Source organism: Rattus rattus, chromosome 7 (assembly GCF_011064425.1).
Source record: "Rattus rattus isolate New Zealand chromosome 7, Rrattus_CSIRO_v1, whole genome shotgun sequence".
Classification (NCBI taxonomy): domain Eukaryota; kingdom Metazoa; phylum Chordata; class Mammalia; order Rodentia; family Muridae; genus Rattus; species Rattus rattus.
In genome coordinates this window covers 96,753,397-96,772,433 of record NC_046160.1, presented here as the reverse complement: position 1 = coordinate 96,772,433, position 19,037 = coordinate 96,753,397, and the positions used below count along the sequence as shown (strand labels likewise).

Below are 19,037 nucleotides of genomic sequence, written 5' to 3'. Positions count from 1 at the left end.
TAGGCTTTTCCTCTTCTGCAGGCAGCAAAACCTCAACAGAAGAAAGACCTATCAGCCAGAAGCCGTAGAAATGACTAGAAATAACAATTGAATACGTTCCCGGAGGGCTGTTGCGTGGTTTCACTCACACCGTGCAGATGAATGACAGAAATAGTAAAATTAGAATGAACCACTTCCTCCACTGAAGATCTATCTCATAACAGACCAACCCTCAAAAAATAAAAATAGTAGAGCTGGGTAAGACATAGAAGAAGGTCCCCGAGGCGATACAGACACATGGGACCCCGATCTGAAAGAAAGGCGGAATACAGAAATGACACCTCACGTAACTGCTGCTCTAAGGCCTTCGAATTCAGCATCTCTTCCCAAAAGTGTTTTTAGCTAAAACCAAGTGTCAGAGAAGTTACTGAACCTGATAAAGGACATTTGCAATACCCTAGAGAGCAACACAGTGTCTAATAATCAGACTTTAAAACTTCCCACTGACACTGGAAATACAACACCAGTTCTCCTCACTGTTATATTGAAAGCCTTAGGAAACAGGAGGCAAGCCAAAGAAATAAAAGTAATTAGGAAGGAAGAGTAAAGATTTATTTCGCCAGTGACGTGGTTCTATACATGGGACAGCTATAATAACCTGCACTCGAATTAAGAAGTGAATGATTGTCAGTCTACGGCCTCTTAGAGGAACAGTATCCTCTGTGTAGCGTAACTCCAATTAAGCTCTTCTGTGACTCTAAGAAGCTTTATAAAATAGGTTTCCGTATGGCTTTTACAAGCATTCCTAGTGTCAGTTATCCCCAACCCCGCCCCACTTAGACACTGTCCATCGCCAAGTGTGAGATGCCTCCCCTTGAGTCACTGACCCTGAAAGCCCCAGAATGACATGGTTACTGCCATTGCTCTTGTTTCCCACTGCACCTTGATGGCAAGACCCTATTGCCAAAGACATCACACACTTTGGTCACAGGTCACGGCGAGATCTAGCTGGTCGTGACTAGGAAGATGCCTCCTGCTCATTGGCTTTCACAATACCAGAAGGTGCCACGCTGATGGCTGCAGGGGGGAAAATCACCAGTGGTACCTAGCTGTGAACCCGTGAGCTACAGTAACAACTGCTGTGGCAAGATTCCCACAGGAGCAGTGGAGGCACCAAGGTTAAGGAGATGACCAATTGCTTTCTGCTTGGATTTAATGTCCCCTCCACAGGAAGAAACACATGCCTGCTCCTACAAATCTGACCAAGAACTTATGCTCCAGGAGAGAACTTACTGATATCATTTTGCTAAATAAACATGTAGTGGCGCACTTCCTCCTAAACACATAGATACATAGATAAGCTTAGCTCTCTGATGCCTTCAGAGAAGGAGGTTTTGCAGTGGTCGATGGTTAACAAACCCATAACCCATTCAATGCAGAGAATAAGTGTTGACATCTATCACTCATTCATATAGGGGGGGGAGGGGAGGGAGGGAGGGAGAGAGAGAGAGAGAGAGAGAGAGAGAGAGAGGCGCTAGCTCTCAGGAACCATCAGGGAAGAGGAATTGGAAAGACTGTAAGAGCCAGCCAGAGAGGACCAGAATGAACCGGAACCCATATGTTCATGAACTCAACAGCAGCTGTGGTTGCCTTTACAACACTGGTGTGATCAACATACTAGCTTAGGGGAGGGGCTTATGAACTCCAACCATCAACTGAGATTTCAGTTCTGGGGAATGAGAGTCCATTTTCTTTAAGGGAGTGGGCCCAGGCAGATAAACCAAGCTCATGAGTATATGGGCAGCAGAAATTGTGTTTCAACAATAAAGACATGAAGTTGAGAGTAGGGAGGGGCGGATCTTGGAGTTTTAGAGAGAGGGGGCAGGGAGTTCGTTTATGGAATGGGCAAGATGGGTCAGTGAGCACCAGAGGTCATTTGGATCCCAGAACCTGCATACCATTGACTAGGTGAACAAGCATGGCCGCTCACCTACAATCCCGGTGCTTGGGAAGCCAAAGGGAGGGGCTTTCTAGAGCAAGCTGGAGAGCCAACCCAGGGAGCTCACAGTTCAAGGAAAGCCTGCCTCAGCAAACATAAAGATAAGTAAGACTGAGGGAGACGTGCAACACCAACTTCTAGCCCCCACACATATACATGTATACACATATACATGTTCCTCTACACATGCATAATACACACACACACACATGCACATGCACATGCACACGCACACACTAAATTTAGCAAAGTCACTATATACTAGGCTAATAAACAAAACTCAATTTTGCATTTGTATATTAGCAACAAGTGATTAGAAAATACGATTTTAAAAGTGTTAATTATAAATAAAATCAAGCAACTTTCAAATACGAAGAAGGTAATTATGCAGCACCTGAACAGTACTGAGAGCTACAAAAGCACCAAGGGAAATGGAGATGCTGGCTAAATGCCAGGAGCGCCCTCACTCCACACCCGTGCACTGAAACAGCCAACACTGATGTAAACTCACTCCCGATTTGAGCCAGAGACCTAACCGATCTTGAGCAGAATCCCATCAGACGGTGGCTTCAAGACGTATAAAGTAACACAAGTGCCTACAAACAAGCTGACTGAATCACGAGCTAAGGAACATATGCTGTGGCCCATTACTCAACTCGAGTGATTAAGCCAGTGTGGCACCTCATTGGGCTAGACAAACAGGAAATGGCATAGACTAGAAAGCAGGGACAGACCCACGTGTATCTGATCACCCATGTGATAGCAAAAGTGACATACAGCATGGCGGAGGGGGTTTTCAATGAGGGTGCTGGGTTAATTGGGTGTTCACACTGACAAAAGTCAATATCAAAGTCTTTCTCACACCATAGGCAAAAAAAAATCAAACCAGGTTTTTGGGGTTTTTTTTGTTTTTGCTTTTGTTTTGTGACATCAACATAAAACCCAAACCATCACGCTTTTGCAAATGAAAATGGGGTATCTTTGAGACCTTAGAAGTAAAATGTCTTAGCCAGGCAGCAAATATAACTGGAAAAGAAATGAGACTAATAACTTATATTTAAAGTAAGATCACCTATTCATCAAAAGTAAGATGGGCCTCAGAGACCGGAAAAGATGTTTTAAATACATAACACAAATGGTTCATCACTTTCACAGCTATTAGGAATCGGTTCTTAAAAACAAGACCACGAGGGCTAGGTCGTTGCTCTGTGTGGTACACTTGCAGGCCCTGGGGTCAGTGTCCAGAACCACAGCAAGCAAAAGAAAAAAGAAATATTTGCTCCCTAGGAAAGGTAATTCTCTAGACCAATAGGAAACGGGTTGAGTGGGTTTCCAAAGAGAAATAACAGAGGAAATGTCTTCTATCCCGCAAGCTCTTCCTTTGTGACCTGGTCCAGCCAAAGCACTCTAGTGAAGAAGGATGGAAAGAAGGGGGAGGGGCACCCTTCTGAGGGAAGGGGTGGCCTTCTGAGGGGATGGGCGCCCTTCTGCTATCAACAGGCAAATCCAGGAGGAGGAGTCAAGCAAAGAAGCGACCCTCGGCTGTTCAGAGAGTTAGGAAATTACCTGAAGGGCATCCAGGATCCAGATGTGCCTGGAGAAAGGGATACAAAATATCCCACATCCTCTCCCTGGCTGATTCTATAGAATGTAACAAGAATGAAGATTTACCACAAGAGCTTCTTACTTTGGGACCTAGATCTCTCTTGCTTTTGAAAACGTCCAGTCAATGAGGTTGAGAACTAACCACTGATTGTAAAAAGTTATTAAAAATTGACCCCGAAAATGTATATACAGGGGTTGTAAGTGGAATACTTGCTTCAACATGCTCATTGATTGTATGTTTCTAGGAACCATTTTGTTGATGACAGCATGACCCTTCTCCTAGCCATCTTTTCTGCTGGGCCCAGATGAGAAAGGAAGAGAAGGAGAAATCACAGAGCTTTCCCCTCTACTACTTTGCTTCCCCTTTTTAATGTCGGAGTTCAGCCATCAATGCTGCTCAAAGAAAATAATCTAAACATTTTTTAATTAATTAAAACTGATATACACTGGTCACCAGACAAATACAAACCAAACCCTGAATGAGATTCCACCAAACACACATAAGAATACCTAACAGTTTGATGGCCCCAGGTCTCGTCAAGGTTATAGAGAAACAGAAACGCTTGTAACTGATGCTGGGAGTCTAAGTCGGGGCAACCACTTAAGGAAACGGAGGGCGAGCACACTCTGAAGGTTCACCATCCAGTCTTCCGTGTCCACCACAAGGAACGCATGCAGGAAAGTTCTGTAGTGGCACTCTGCACATGCGCTTAAGCTGGAAACGTTCAAATGCCCGTCAATGGTGGATAGACAAGGGCAGAGCATCTTACTGTGAGTGAATACGCTACTGTGAATACGCTACAGCATAAAGGGATCTGTCAGATGCATCCATACGCTTAAGGAGCCTGGAAAGGGGGTTCCATACACACCTTTTACCTTAATGATATAAATATGATGCTAAGAGCCAGCTTAGTGGCTATCTGTGAGGGAAATAACCGTGCATGTTTACTGGAAGGATACGCAATGTGAGTTCTTTTGGAGGGAAAGGTAACATTCTATTTCAACCTACAATTCTGTAACGACCTACAATCCTAACCTTATTGACCGTAATTCTTCTTCATATATCCAATCACAGAGCCAATCCCAACCACAGGAAACTCCCAACCAAGAGTTCCTAAGAAGCCGTGTTGGACTCGATAGTTTACTGATCATTTCCTTTAAGGGATATTAGAAAATTTTAGCAATTGGGGCTTAACAAATACCTTAAAACGGGATGGCAGGGGAACGGGCTATACTGCAGATGCAGGCAGTGAACATGGGGTTTTCAGAGAAGCTCCTGAAAGAGAAAGGAAGCTTGGGGGGGTGGGGACTTGGAATTGACAGTATATGTTTTAGTGTAATGCTGAATATCCTATGCCCTGGAATGAGATGTCTGTGGACTTCCTTATCAGCCATATCAAGGAACTTAAATAAAGCCCATGTAAGCATTTAGCTATGTCTCCCTTTAGCACAGGGAGCATCAGTGGTCAGCCTCTCTCTCTCTGTTTGTTGCTTTTGTATAGAGCCTAGGGGTTCTGTGCTGAGTGCTATAAGGCAAAATCTTTTGCAAACGTTCAGTGCATTGGGTGCAAGATTCCCCAGAGCAGCCAGCTGTAGTGAGAGGGGCCGTGGTACACCTCTGCTGCCGATAGGACAAGAGGAAAGTGTCACTTGTCATCTTGCATGTTTGTATTTTTGTCTCAGGGAACATAACAAATATTAACTCATTGTTGTTTTGCCCACAGCGCAGATTTTCCCAGCCCTGATTTCTCTGACCCCTGAAGTTCACTAACACCAGATGTATTTAAGAACCTGTACTGGGGAAGGGAGTGTTGTCTGCTCATACACACCTCGCTCTTTGTCGCTCTGCTCTCATTGGGGTGGACTCTGTCTGTACTCCATGTTTATATGACGTCCTGACGGCCTCTGGTCTTTTTTTTTTCTCCAGTTAAGCATTCTTAAGCATTGAGCCAAAGGTTGTTGGCTTGGGACTCACTGAGTGGTAGGGACAGGGAGGACAAGGAGCAGAAAGAGAGCAGACCCTGCAGCCACTGTGACAAGGGAGATGCAGCTCCCACACCAGTCCACTGAGGAAGTTCTGTTTGTCACAGGCTGTCTCAGGAGCACTCTGTCCGTCATGTCCCCCTCCCCTCAGCCCTCCTCAAAGCCATGTCCTGCCCTTGCAAAGACTGCAGATCGGCTACTGTTGCCTGTGTTGTCTACTGCCCCATACCCGGAAGCTGGCCGCTGAGCCCTAGTGTCTTCCCCCAAAGAGAAACATTCCAGCTATATTGATGTGGCCATTCCTCCTGAAAGCACCCTTTCTATTCTGACTGGATGGTGAACTCAGCCTTTGCAATAGGATATAAGGTAGAAAATCAAGGGTGCCTCCTGCCTGACTCGGGATCTAAACGCATGCATACTTCCCCAGCAGTTTAGGGCAAGTGTACCAAACTGGTTTTTGCTTTGTTTAGCTTAAGTGCTCAGTCTTTACGTCTAGAGAGGTCACAAACACTTAAAATGCAAACAAGTGTTGCTCTGGGTTGTAAGTGAGCACACTGATTTCTCTAGTCAGCATTAACAATTAAAAATACAACCACGGGGTTCTCTGGGTATCACCGCCCGTCAGTTTTAAGGCAGAGCTCGACTGTCTCTAACACCTTCCAAGCCAGAAGGCCAGCACCAGCTGCCGTCCGCCACCACACGTGGGTAGCTGCTTTGACTTCAGGACAGAAACAGAAGGAAGCATAGCCAGGCATGATGGTGGCGCACTGTGATCTCAGTACTCAGCAGGCAGAGGCAGGAGGACCGCAAGTCTGTTCTACATATCTCAGAGAAAAAGAAGAAACTGGAAGGAAAGAAACCTTATGGAGTACCATGTTGTGGTTTGCTCTGAAGTTACTGTATTTTGATGCTAATTCCACTGCCCCAAGGACAGCTGCCTAGTCAGGAATCAGGTGACTTCACCAGAACCTTGCCACTGAGAGGAAGAGACAAGAGAGAGAGAGAAAGAGAGAGAGGAAGGAGGAGGAGGAGGAGGAGGGAGGAGGAGGAGGAGGAGGAGGGGGGGGGAGGGGAGGGGGGGGGGGAGGGGGGGGAGCGGGGGGGGGGGGGGGGGGGGGGGGGGGGGGGGGGGGGGGAGGGGGGGGGGGGGGAGGGGGGGGAGGGGAAACACCATAAGGGGGGGGGAGGGGGAAGGGGGATGTTTGCCCGGAAACCGGGAAAGGGAATAACATTCGAAATGTAAATAAGAAATACTCAAGTTAATAATAAAAAAAAAAAAAAAAAAGATTCTGCTCTGTGTATTTACAAGTTGTTATCAATGTTCTTAAGGGATGGATGGTTGGATGGTACTGGGCTTTGTATGTTTAAGTGGGCAATTATATCTTACCAATTGGGTCAAAGATTATTGTGCTATGTGTTCTTTTATGTGAAGGTTTGAGTATAGGAAAGTGTGTGGTGGCAAGAGACACTGGGCCGCTGAGGAGTGGGGATGTGTTTCCGCCAAGATATCTAGCAGATATCTTAGGACACCGTGGTGCGGACCTAGCGGGATAAAAGACACCAATACTGTTTTATTTTTATATTTTTACAACAACAGTACCACGCCTCTATTTTAAAAGGTGTTGGAGGGTCATATTTTAAGAAAAAATAGATTTACATGCCTCTCTTTCTGGGAGGGAAAGCCTTGTGTGTGCCTTTACAAAGCAAGCGTGTTTAGAGAAAAATCACAATTTCTGGTTCCCTGTTTACCTGACCTAGTTCGTCCTATTATATACTTCAACTTGCAACATTTGCTAATGCTTTTTCCTTTGTTCCTTCCACATACTGTTCTTAATTACTATGAACCAGAATCCACCGCAGACGCTCAAGTTCTGCCAGGGAATAAGGAAGTCCCTGCTCTCCTGGAATGAATTTCCTAATGGAAGAAACCCACAATATATAAACACACCATAATGCAGCTGAAGGAATGGTGGTGGGACATGGACAGGGAGCAGGGAAGAGCGGGAGGGGTCAGTAAAGAGCCCAAGTGCCATTCTGCCAACTGTGACCTAGGAAGGTTTTTATTATGAAGGTTTTTGTTAGTTTTTGTTTAGGTTTTTGGACTGGGGACAGAACACTGGGCCCTAGGCATGCTAGGCATAAGCCCTAACATTGAGGCACAACCCCAACCCACTATGTTAGTTTTTACTCTATAAGATTTAAGGACCAGTTATTATCACTATCTCTCACTTGAAAAATCGTGTTATTTCTCTCACTTTTGAGATTTCTTCCTAGTTTCTAAAACCTGTCTCTTTGACAGGTCCAATATGCTCTCTCTAAACTAATAGTGTCATATGCACCTCCTGTCTACTTCCTTATGAACAGGAATTTCTAGAAAGAAGCTGCATCTACCAAGTCTGATTGACTAATTTGAAGTGCAATGGTGTGGGGAGGTTGGAATGTTGCAGGTCCAGAGTCCAGTTACCTTACATTAAGCTACTTTTAGCCCTACTCCCTGCAGTAGCCATTGCTTGCTCACCTCTGTGCTAGACCTAACAGTTTTTACCTGTTAGTCACAGATTCAAAACCTTTTTGAAATCTATTAACTTGTCAGACTTCTAGCTTCCATCAACCTCAAAGCCAAAACTGTCATCAGATAGCATATGAGGCCTAAAGGAGAGATTCCCCCATTTTCATATAACTGTCTCTGCTGTTTTCCACCAATGCACTTTTAAATGCCTTGATTTATAACTCCATGAGGCTGCCGTCACATGGGAACCTGGAACCTAGAGTAAGCTAGATCCATGCTTCCAATGGTCACTCAAATTTGGCTCCAGAATAAACCCTCTCTCATTTGCTTTGAGGTGAGAGCTGTGTTTTTATCTGTCGGTGCCCGGCCATGTAAATGCTACCCCTTCCTAAGAAGACACTCACAGTCCTTTCAGTTATTATTTATTATTTTTTTATTATGTCTACCTCATCTCCAAAATGACTGAAAATATCTCAGGAGGGGAGGAATCTGTTTAGCCTCCAACTTGAGATACATCACAGACTTAGGACTTTGGAGTCCAAGAAGATCTGAGTTTAAGCCAGGAGGCAGTGTAGTCCTAGCTATTCAGGAAGTTTAGATTTAATTGAGTCTTCAAGTTCAAGATCAACCTGGAAACACAGCAAGACGCAGTCTCACAGGAAATAAATAAGACCCGAGTTCCAGTAAAGATGAGATTATAACCGCCCCGCTTACATCCTCATTGGACTAGTCTGCCCATGCTGCCCAGGTACCACAACAATACCAACCCATCATCTTCCGTTTGCCCGATGCGTCTGAGGCCATCTCATTGCAGGTACAGGTGCTTTCACCAACATCCCTGCCTTCAGCCTCAAGATTCGTAAGCATCTTGGCTGCCAAGGGGAGATCTGGGGTGCTCTGTCCTCTTCCACTCAGATGTCTGGACCATTAGCCTTACATGAGGCCGATCCAGTCCCCAAGAAGGATCTGTGAAGCTGGGTTTGAGAAGGACTCAGTCCATCATATGCTACATAGATACTGTTAAGTCCTCCACAAGAATATAAGGGTTCATTTCTCACAAATAAACATCTAATGATTCCTTGTCAAAACACTGGGTCTGAGAGTATAAGCCTGTAATCCCAGCAGCTCCAGAGGCTGAGGGGGTTGATTTGAAAGTTCAAGTCCTGCCTGGGCTTTGGAGTGACCCTGTTTTAAAATAAAAAGTAGGAAGAAGGCTGGAGGTGTAGCTCAGTGGCACAGTGCTTGCCTAATATGTACAAGGCCCTGATTTCAATCCCCAGCAGCACAAACATCGGCTAACAAATATTTTCATGAAATACCCATCTTAGTTATGCTTTCTATTGCTGTGATAAAGATCAAAACTAACTTGATTCATCTCATGCTTCCACATCATAGTCCGTCATCAAAGAAAGTCAGGACAGGAACTCACACAAGGCAGGACCCTGGAGGCAGGAGCTGGTACAGAGGTCATGGAGATGTACTGCTTAGAGGCTTGCTCTTAATGGCTTACTCAGCCCACCTCTTATAGAACCCAGGACAACCTGCCCAGGGGTGGGTACAGGCCCCCAAGAGCTAGAATCACCCTATAGCCTTGTCTACAGGCAATCTGGTGGTAGCATTTTCTAAACTGAGGTTTCCCTTCCCAGACAATTCTGGGTGTTTCCAGTTGAGAAAAAGCCACCCAGAAAAAATACACACACACACACACACACACACACACACACACACACACACACACACACACACACGTGGCACATCCATCTTCTCCAGCCTTTCACCGACTGACACGATACACAACCTTCTGCCATCAGTCTCACCCACTCAGGGGATGGAGCGGCTGCGCTTATCTGACAGATGAAAAAAATGGAAGTTCAAACAGCAGTGGTTCTCTGTCTGGGCTCTGGACCAGCCTGGTCAGAGTGAAGGCAATGCCAGTGGCTGGAGAACTTCCAGAGAATTCCAGCACTGTAGCACACTGATGTGGGAGACTTCTTCTCAGCAGGCCGTGCGAATGGTTCCCTTTAGCAAGAACACAGCCTCGGAGGGAAACGAATGCTAGAGAGTTAGGAAGTGAGTGCTTCCAGGGCTCAACTTAAAGGTGGCTCTCTCCTTTGATGGCGTTACCAGACTATCCACAGAAGTCGAGATGTCTAAACGACTCTAATTTTAATAACTGCAGATAAAAAACCAATTCATTTGTCCAGTCAAGTGTTTGATTTTTACACTTTTATTTGATTGTGTGTGTGTGTGTGTGTGTGTGTGTGTATGTGTATGTATATGTGACTGTGGTGACTGTGGTATATGTTTGTGTGAGTGCTTGTGTGTATGTGTGCTGTATTTTTGAATGAGTGTGTGAGTGTGTGTGTGTGTGTGTGTGTGTGCATGCACGCACACGTGAGGGTGTGAGCATGCCCATGTGCACCTAAGGAGGCCAGCAGTCTGTATAAGGTACTTCCCTCTAATCCCTGTGAAGCTGGTATCAGGTGCCTTTCCTCTCTCACTTGGGGGGGGGTATGTGTGCCACAATGCACGTGTGGAGATCAGAGAGCTATTCTGAGGAGTCATTTTTCACCTTTCACCTTTCACCTTGGATGTCCCAAGAATCAAACCCAGGGAATCAAGGTTGGCAGGACGCTCCTCCAGCCACTGAGCATCTTGCTAGCCCTCCACCTTTTGAGATAAAGCTTTTCTTGCTGAACCTGAAGCTTACCAAGTTATCTAAACTGACTGGGCAGCAGTCCTAGGGTTCCCCTGTCTCTGCCTTTCCAGTGCTGGCATCACAGGTAAGGTTTCTATTTGAATGCTAGGGATTGGAAGTCAAGTCATCTTGCTTGTGCAGTAAGCCTCTCCCACACAGCCCAGTAATGAAATATGTTTGTGGTGTCCCAAACACGAGTGCCCTCTGTACTCTGTGTCTAGTATCCAAGTAGAAGGGAGGGCTTTCCCTTCAGTAGAAAAGTGTGGAAGGATGAGCAAATATTCTAAGTGGGCTATGGCAGCCACCTGGAACCCCTCGCAGGCTGAATCTCCTGCCTATCACAGGCAACCACAGGGGCTCAGTAGAAGCAGGTAAGAAGCACTTCCCTCCAGACTAGAAGGGCCTGGGTCTGACTTCTGATGCAACTACATCCTATCTTTGGGTGCAAGTTAATTTATTTCTCTAAGCCTTAGTTTGCCCAATCGCAAAATGGGCACCCATCTCTCAAATGAGCAGAGCTCAGACTTTTGAGAGGAGGGGATAGCAGGGAGTCATTGCCCGCTCTATTTATTGCTTTCATGGTTTATGTCGTTATTAATAAACTCTCTCTTCCCTTTCTGGAAAAGTCTTCTTCCAGGATCCATAGGGGATGAATCCAGGACCCTCCACAGACACAATCCTGAAAAATCAAGTCCTTTACATCTAATCTTCGAGTACTCCTTTGCATACATTAAGTCATCTCTAGGTTAATTACAATAATTAATATGGTGTGAATATTATGCAGATAGTAGCCAAACAATGTAGGATAGGAAATGTCTCATTTGTGTTGCTGTGATAAAATACATGGACCAATATATATACACATATAAGTGTGTGTGTGTGTGTCTGTGTGTGTGTGTGTGTCTGTGTGTGTGTGTCTGTGTGTGTGTCTGTGTGTCTGTGTGTGTGTGTGTGTGTGTGTGTGTGTGTGTCTGTGTCTGTGAGAGAGAGAGAGGTGGGGGGGTCTGTTTTGGTTCACAGTTTCTGCCTCATCACCGTGGGGAAGTCATGGGGTAAGAGCTGGAAACAGCTGGTCCCAAAACATCAGTCATCAAGAGCAGAGAGAATGCTGCATGCATGCTTAATACTTAGCTCGTTTCTCCTACTCCAATCAAGTCCCGTGCCCCAAACCAGGGGATGGTGCCACTCACTTTCAGGCTGGCTCCTCCCCATCAGCAAAGACAGCTAAGACAATCTTGCACAGACATATTCAAATAATCCCTCGCCGGGACTCTCTTTCCAAGTAGATCTCGGTTGTGTTGCATTGACAATTAAAACTAACCTCCACAGGTAATAAATGATATTAGCTAATAACAAATGGGGCCAGGTTTTGTATGTGTTCAGCACAAACACATCATTTTCTGATCAGCAGCTGGTTCCGTGGGCAGATGAAGGACCTACAGAGAAGGAGGACCAATTGCCATGTGACAGCCTCTTACAGGATGCAGGATGCAGCCGAGGGGCATTTGGTTCAAGGTTTATAAGGTCTCGGGCCCGTATTCCTAGTTATTTAATGCAAGTCATTAAGGTTACTGTTCAATTTAATTGCCTATGTGTAAGCAGTCTTCCATTCCCTGCTGTTTGAAGAACTGGGTTACGTGACTAATAATTACTCTTAATACAAACTCCACAGTCCCAAGTTCTGGGTGTCTCTTTTCTATCTTGACTAGTTTGGAAAGTTTACCTCCTGTAGAGAAAACTGGTACTGATTCAAGCCAGCATTTCCTGACCAACCTGCTGGAAACAAAATTGCTGGCAGGTAAGTCCTGGGGAATGTGGTTGCTGCCGGGAGTGGGAAACTTTGGCTCTGAAAGGGTTATTGGTCTCACAGGGTCAGCAGAGTCAGACATATGATGAAAGGATAAATTCACAGGCTAACTCCAGGAGGAGTGAACCAGAACCTCTGGGGGTGAGCCCCAGCTGCCTGTTTGAATTATCCCTCTTCAAACAGAGACCATTCTCATCAAAAGTCAAGGCAACACATAGGTCCTAAGCTCACTGAGTTAAATCCGAAAGTCCCCTGCCCTTCCAGAAGAGTTACAGACAAACCACAGCCACAACCCGGCTCTCCCACCAATGGCCACCGTTCCTTCTGCCGCTGTACTGCCGACCTCTGAAGGGGTGCCCCATCCCAGCATCCCAGCGCCTCCCAGCCAGAAGCAGGAGCACTGGCTCCCGAAGGGCAGACGACTGTTTTTGAAAAATAAGGACCTCGAATGGAAAACTGCAACCAAATCCTACTGAAATCACCTAAGGTATTAGGCATTACTTCCCAAGCGTTCAACAAGATAGAACTTCTATTTGTGACATTTGAAAATCCAGGGTGAGGGAGGGAGGTCCATGAGGGCTTGGCAAGCTCAACATCTGGAGGAATGTAGTTTGAAAAAATGTCAACAGATGTGTCAGTCTGTGGGACAGACATTCTATAGAGTCTTCTCCCCAGATTGTTTCCAACAGGTGAGTGGTACTTCTCTAATCATGAGGGGAAAGTAAAACTGTTTTTTTTTTTAACTATTCCCTATCCATATCATTCTGCACGGAGGTTTATTTCATATTTCTATTCCTTTCTATACAGCAGGACGGTATTAGAGTAATTATTTATATGGCACCATATGTTACAATGAAGATGAAATTCATTAAATGTACTTTCCCAGATGCTCTGAAAATAAGCAAGGAGGTTAAAGGCACTTTGAGGTTCAAAGCACTAAGAATTAAAACAAGCCGCAGAGCTAAAGGAAAAATTAATCCCAGTATTGAGCCCTCTGAGAGCATCCCTTTTGAAAAGAAAATAATAAAATGTGGTAGACAGCTTCTCCCTCTTATCTTACGTTTAACCCCGGAATGTGCAGGACCTCAGGAAATAGAAACATATGAGAGAAAGTCAGAAACACAGGGACCAGAAGGATCTTACCTTCACACACACACACACACACAAACACACACACACTTCCATTCCTGTGGGACAGTAAGATGTTGAAATTTACTGGCAAATTCCATTGCCCAGTGAGTCCTTTTTCCCCCGTAAGTAATGTTTGCTCATTTTAAAAAAAAATTATGTTGGCTATCTGATTTCATAAATCATAAATAAACAAATAAGTCTCATTTAAAGAGACATGGCAGCCACACAGGCATCCTTTTCCTGTCACATTTAATGTGACGAATTGATAGCTTCAAAGAAAGACATTTTACTGAAAGTCTCTCAGCAGAATAAGCTCAGGGAATGTTAACTGAAATTTCATAAGGAGAATGAAAAGCAAAGTTAAGACTGTGGAAAGGAAAACACCGAGAGCTAACCCCTTCACCGGATTACCTCCCAACAGCTGACATTTCTAAACTCTGCAGCTGCTTTAGGGAAAGAAGGAGTTGGTGGAAGGAAGCTTTCCTCACACTGGAACTTACAATGCCCGAGATCACCTCGGTATCCACACGATTTAGATTAACAGCCATATCAAAGAACTCAAACACTGTATCATCCTGCTCTCTCGGTGCATGCTGTCTTTGGCATCCAAAGGTATGTCTGGGGAAACAGCCCTGTTTCCCTCCGTCCTCCACTTTGATGGAGTAAGTCCCTTCTAATGAAAAGTAAGTTCAGAGCAAGGATAAAATAATATAGGAGTCACAGAAACTTCTAGGCAGCCCAGATCCAACTCTGCACAATCACCCACCTACCTACTTGTGAAAACTGACTTGTGAGCGCCTTGTTTATAGTGTGCTGACCTCCACAGCAAAGGTCTTCCGACCATCGCGCACATACTGGCAACCCATCCTGCAACAACATTCTGACAGGCACCAACCCAGGTCTTACTCTCCCATTGTCCCTAGAGAGAAAAGTATGTAATGGTGGACTTTACGCCTCATGATTGCCTTTCAATTTTTCCTTTGGGTCTGCTAAAAAGGGCATGGATCAGAACTTACCTACAGGTCCAGTTTCTAAGCAGACACCAATGCTGTGCTGCGGGAATAATTCCAAACCAACGAGATTCAAAACATCTTGAATTTATTTGCAGACTTAGAAATGCCACTTGTCTCCCGGAGAGAGAAAACGCTCCCACTTTGTCAAATTAAAAAAGAATGAAAACCCGCAGCTTTCCTCTGAACAAATTTAAATTTTCTGGGTCACTTCTCTCATCACACTTTTTAAGCAGCCTGACCCGCTCAGAAAAGGCTACACCTACTGTCTGTAAAGATGATTCCCAAACCTCAGACCTCTCCACCCTCCCCTGCCTTCCTCACCTCACCACCGAGCCTCGCCCTTTCACAAACCAGGAGCTTATTCACCAGAAAAGTTGCTGGAGGTAGACTTCCCAACCTGCGCTCTCGGAACTGAATGGCTGGGAAGAAGAGAGAGCCTCTGGGGCCCCGCACGCCCTCCAGGCCCAGGCGCGGAGCGCGTCCCACCCCAAAGCCGGGAAGGCGATTTCCATGTAGACCTGCACCCATCCCACACAAGTCCGCACGCCAGCTCGCCGAGTCACTTACGTAAGCTCGCCGTGCACAGTCCCAAACTGCAGACACACACCCGCACCTGTCACGCATCTGAAATGGACAGGCGCCCACCCCCGAGGAATGCAAGCCACACAGATCGGGACGCGGGTGCGGCTTTTCTTCCCTTTCCCCTGGTTCTTGTCCCGTTTTGTCTAAGTACAATTACCTTAGCAACCAAAGAATTGCCTCGACTCGCTCCGGCGTCTCAGTTTCTCCTAAAGCCCGGCTGGCGCCCGGAGCATGGTAAGGTTGGGGAACCCGGGAGTCGCCAGCTCTCTGGGGTGGAGGGGCAGCCGAATCCGTCCGGGCACTGCTCTCCCTAGTGTCGCCTCTGCTTCCTCCTCTTCCACCTCCTTGGTGCCACTCTCCGAGGCGGCGACCGCAAGGGGCTCAACGAGCAGACTGTGCAGCCCCAGACCCAGGAGGAGGCGCGGCGGGTCGCATGGTGCCAGGGCGCGGGGCTCCCGGGGTGTTTCCCTCGCCCCTCGCCCGTCCAGACCGGATCCGCCCCCTCGGCGCCCGCAGCAACAGGGACCCCGGGGCGCCCCCGGGCGGAGCTCTTGGCCACCCGGCGGGACCGATCGCCAAGGAGCTGCCCGGAGTCGCGCAGCCCAGGCGCTCGGCTCCGCCGCTGCCGCAGCGGCGCCCGCTGTCGGGGACCCAGAGCAGCTGCAGGCCCGCGCCGCGCACCTGGGTGCCCGCACCTGGCTTGAGTGGCGCTCATCGAGCGGGACCCTGACACCTGAACAGGTCCGCAGGTCGCCGCCGCCAAGCTCACCTGTCCTAGTACCGCCCAAGGTATGGATCAGGCTCTGTGCAGCAGGCGGAGGAAAAAAAACATAATCTGCAGATTCCTGGCCTCCAAGCAGCTGCCTAGAAAACCGAGGGGCTGTCTCAAGCAAACCAAGGCTCCTCTCCTCGCTGCCAGGATGACCGGGTACGGAAACTTTAGTGGCGCCAAGATGCTCACGATTCTGGCCTGGGGTGCTATCCCAGTAGCTTTTAAATCCCTCACTGACGTGGGGCTGGTGCCCTCTAAATTAAAATGAGCCTGTGCGTTCGTCAGAGATATTGTTGCTAACCTCGTGGTTTTATTTATTCAACGTTTACACCACACACAGCGTTAGGAGCGCTTTGTGGCTGGTACAAAAGGGAATCTATGTACAATATCCTTGGGCTAGAAGAGAAGAGTTGACATTCAAATGAGCAAGGGTGACTTGAATGGACAGCTTAATTTGGAAGTCCTGAAATGTGATGTTTGACCACTTGTGACTGGGTTTCGGATTCGGCTTTCCCCAAGCACTGAGTAAATGGCAGCCACCTGTAATATGAGCACTCAGTGGGTGGAGGCCGAGAGATCAGAAGTTCAAGGCCATCTTTGGCTACTTAGGGAGTCCGAGGCCTCACTGGACTACTTAAAAGCCTGTCTGAAATTATTTTAGGAAGCTGTAGTTGGAGGTAGGATAAGGTGGTTGTTACTAAATAGTTACCAGTAGATGTGTATGTCAATGTTACCAACACCAATAATGAATCAGTAATTTATACTTTAATGAATTAATCACAAACAAAAAAATTAAATTACCCCAAGTCATTAAGGATGAATGATCTGGACTCTTCATTTTCATGAGTCTGGAGGAGAAAATTTCAAGTTTCCTTGGCAATATGCACATTTGTCAGCGCTGCTGTGCATAAATATGTAAATAATGAAAAACACCAGTTAGATGTAAATCGAGAGGCATTCTTCTAAAATGGCAGACTGTTAAAGATGGCTTCCGACTGAGCGAAGCCAGAGGACAAGGCTGCTAAGTCAGCAGGTGATCTTGGGTAGGCTCCAACACCTACAAATGACACCGATAACCACAGATTTCAATAATATACGGATTCAAAAACAATAGACCAGTCAGTGTTGTTTCCTCACATAACGTTAGTGCGCTTGCCACACTGAGAATGACCTGTGTTTAGGAACTGTACTCTGAAGTATGAAGGGGTCGGTGAGTGGAACCTGGATGTGCCCAGGAACTCTGTATGTGCCCTACTGGGAGGTGGTAAGCACTTTAAGTCAGAGGTGGGGCCCAGTAGGGTATATGGAGGGTCTGTGGAGGGTGTATGAGGAGACTGGCTCCTCCCACAGTCTACTTCCCGGAGCCATGAGGTACACAGTGCTCCCACCAGCATCTTCCACCATAGCAGCTTAAAGCACAGGACCAAGAGACCACGGGTTAAAAATCTCTAAAACTTCATGCCAGAAAGAAGCCTTTCCTCCTTGTAAATTGTTTACCTCCAGTATTTTGCCACTGGGAAGAGAAGGTGCCTAATACACAAGCTTTTGTTACTCATTCACAGATGGTTGGGAACTAGTAACACCCAAATAAAGTGAGCAAACAGGCTGGTCTGTCCAACTGCTTGTGTAATGTGCTTTGTAATTCAATATGATTTCAGAATAGATGGTCTACAAAGATACATCGAGATATAATTGTTCTCAAGATGAACAACAAAGGCCCTTTTTATCTTTCCGTTTTATTTTATGTGTAGGGATGTTTCGCCTGCATGTATGCTCACCGTGTGTGTGCAATGCCTGCTGGAGGCCAGAAGAGGGTGACAAGAGTTATAGCCGGTTGTGAGTCAGAATGTGGGCTCTTGGAACCAAACCCAAGACCTCTGAAAAGCTGCCACTGCCCTTAACCACTGAGTTATCCCTCTGACCCCTAAAGACGCCTCGCTTTTGAAAAGTGTCCCTTACAGGTTTCTTTGAAGAATTCTCTCACCGTTAACTGAGATAAAAAGGTGGTCTCTCTGCACACTACTCTGTGAATGTATACAATCCCACCCAGCCTGTTTCGGATAGCCAACCCTGTATTCCTGAAGGCCTTGCCACACACAACAATCTTTCCAGAAACCCTAAGGTATAAAATAAACATAGCAATGTGTAAAATCCTGAGTCTTTTGATTTCTTCATTACCAGAGGAGGGGCCACAGCTAAGCCTGTGATAGAATTGCCGTTAGGACAGCTCTGCTTACTTCATTTTAATAACAGCATTAAGAGCAGAGATAGAACATGAAGTGCATAGTACATGTAAGCGTCTCTGAAACACGTTAGAGGCTTGTGGAGGATAATGAGTTTGGGTACATGACAGCCCATGTCTTGGGTTATGGATTCGTTATATTTGACAGCTGATGATACTCTTCCTCAAATCTCCTTATCTTTTCCTTCAACGTTATGTGTAGTTTGGGGTGTGTGTGTGTGTGTGTGTGTGTGTGTGTGTGTGTGATATGTGTCCTCCATATATGTGAGTGTAAGTGGATGCCACAGTGTGTCTACGGAGGTCAGAGGAAAACCTTGGGTATTAGTGTTTCTTCCACTTCATTTGAGACAGGGTCTCCTGGTCGTTTGAAGCTATGTACACAAGGCCTGCAAGCTTCCGGGATTCTCCTATCTCCGCTTCCCATCTTCCTGCAGAAACACAGGGATCACAGACACAGACTACCCTGCCTGGCTTACATGGGTCCTGAGAATTCAAACTCAGGTCCTCACAAATGTGCACCCACTGAACCATCTCCCCAGCTTATGTGGAGCCTTCTATCCTAACAGCTAAGGACCACACTATTTCCATTTTGACAAAAGACAGGAACTAGATTTTGGGTCAGCTTTTCCTCATGGTACATCCAGAAAAAAAACAAACGTTCTCATAGTATGTAACGGGGCTCGCAGCCAAGCCTGATGGCCTAAGTTGGATCCCCAG

The 19,037-nt window shown here is 46.3% G+C and overlaps 1 protein-coding gene across 9 annotated transcripts in view; it reads right to left on the bottom strand.

The window, feature by feature from the left end:
• The window catches only part of Rgs6 (regulator of G protein signaling 6), a 509,526-nt gene extending 493,679 nt beyond the window's left edge, over positions 1-15,847 (bottom strand). For 6 of the 9 annotated variants that reach the window (XM_032908075.1, XM_032908082.1, XM_032908079.1 and 3 more), the window contains exon 1: positions 15,464-15,847. The gene's annotated coding sequence lies outside the window, so the exon portion shown is untranslated. The other 3 variants (XM_032908076.1, XM_032908078.1, XM_032908077.1) reach the window with 3 other exon arrangements.
• Between the last annotated feature and the right edge of the window lie 3,190 nt (positions 15,848-19,037).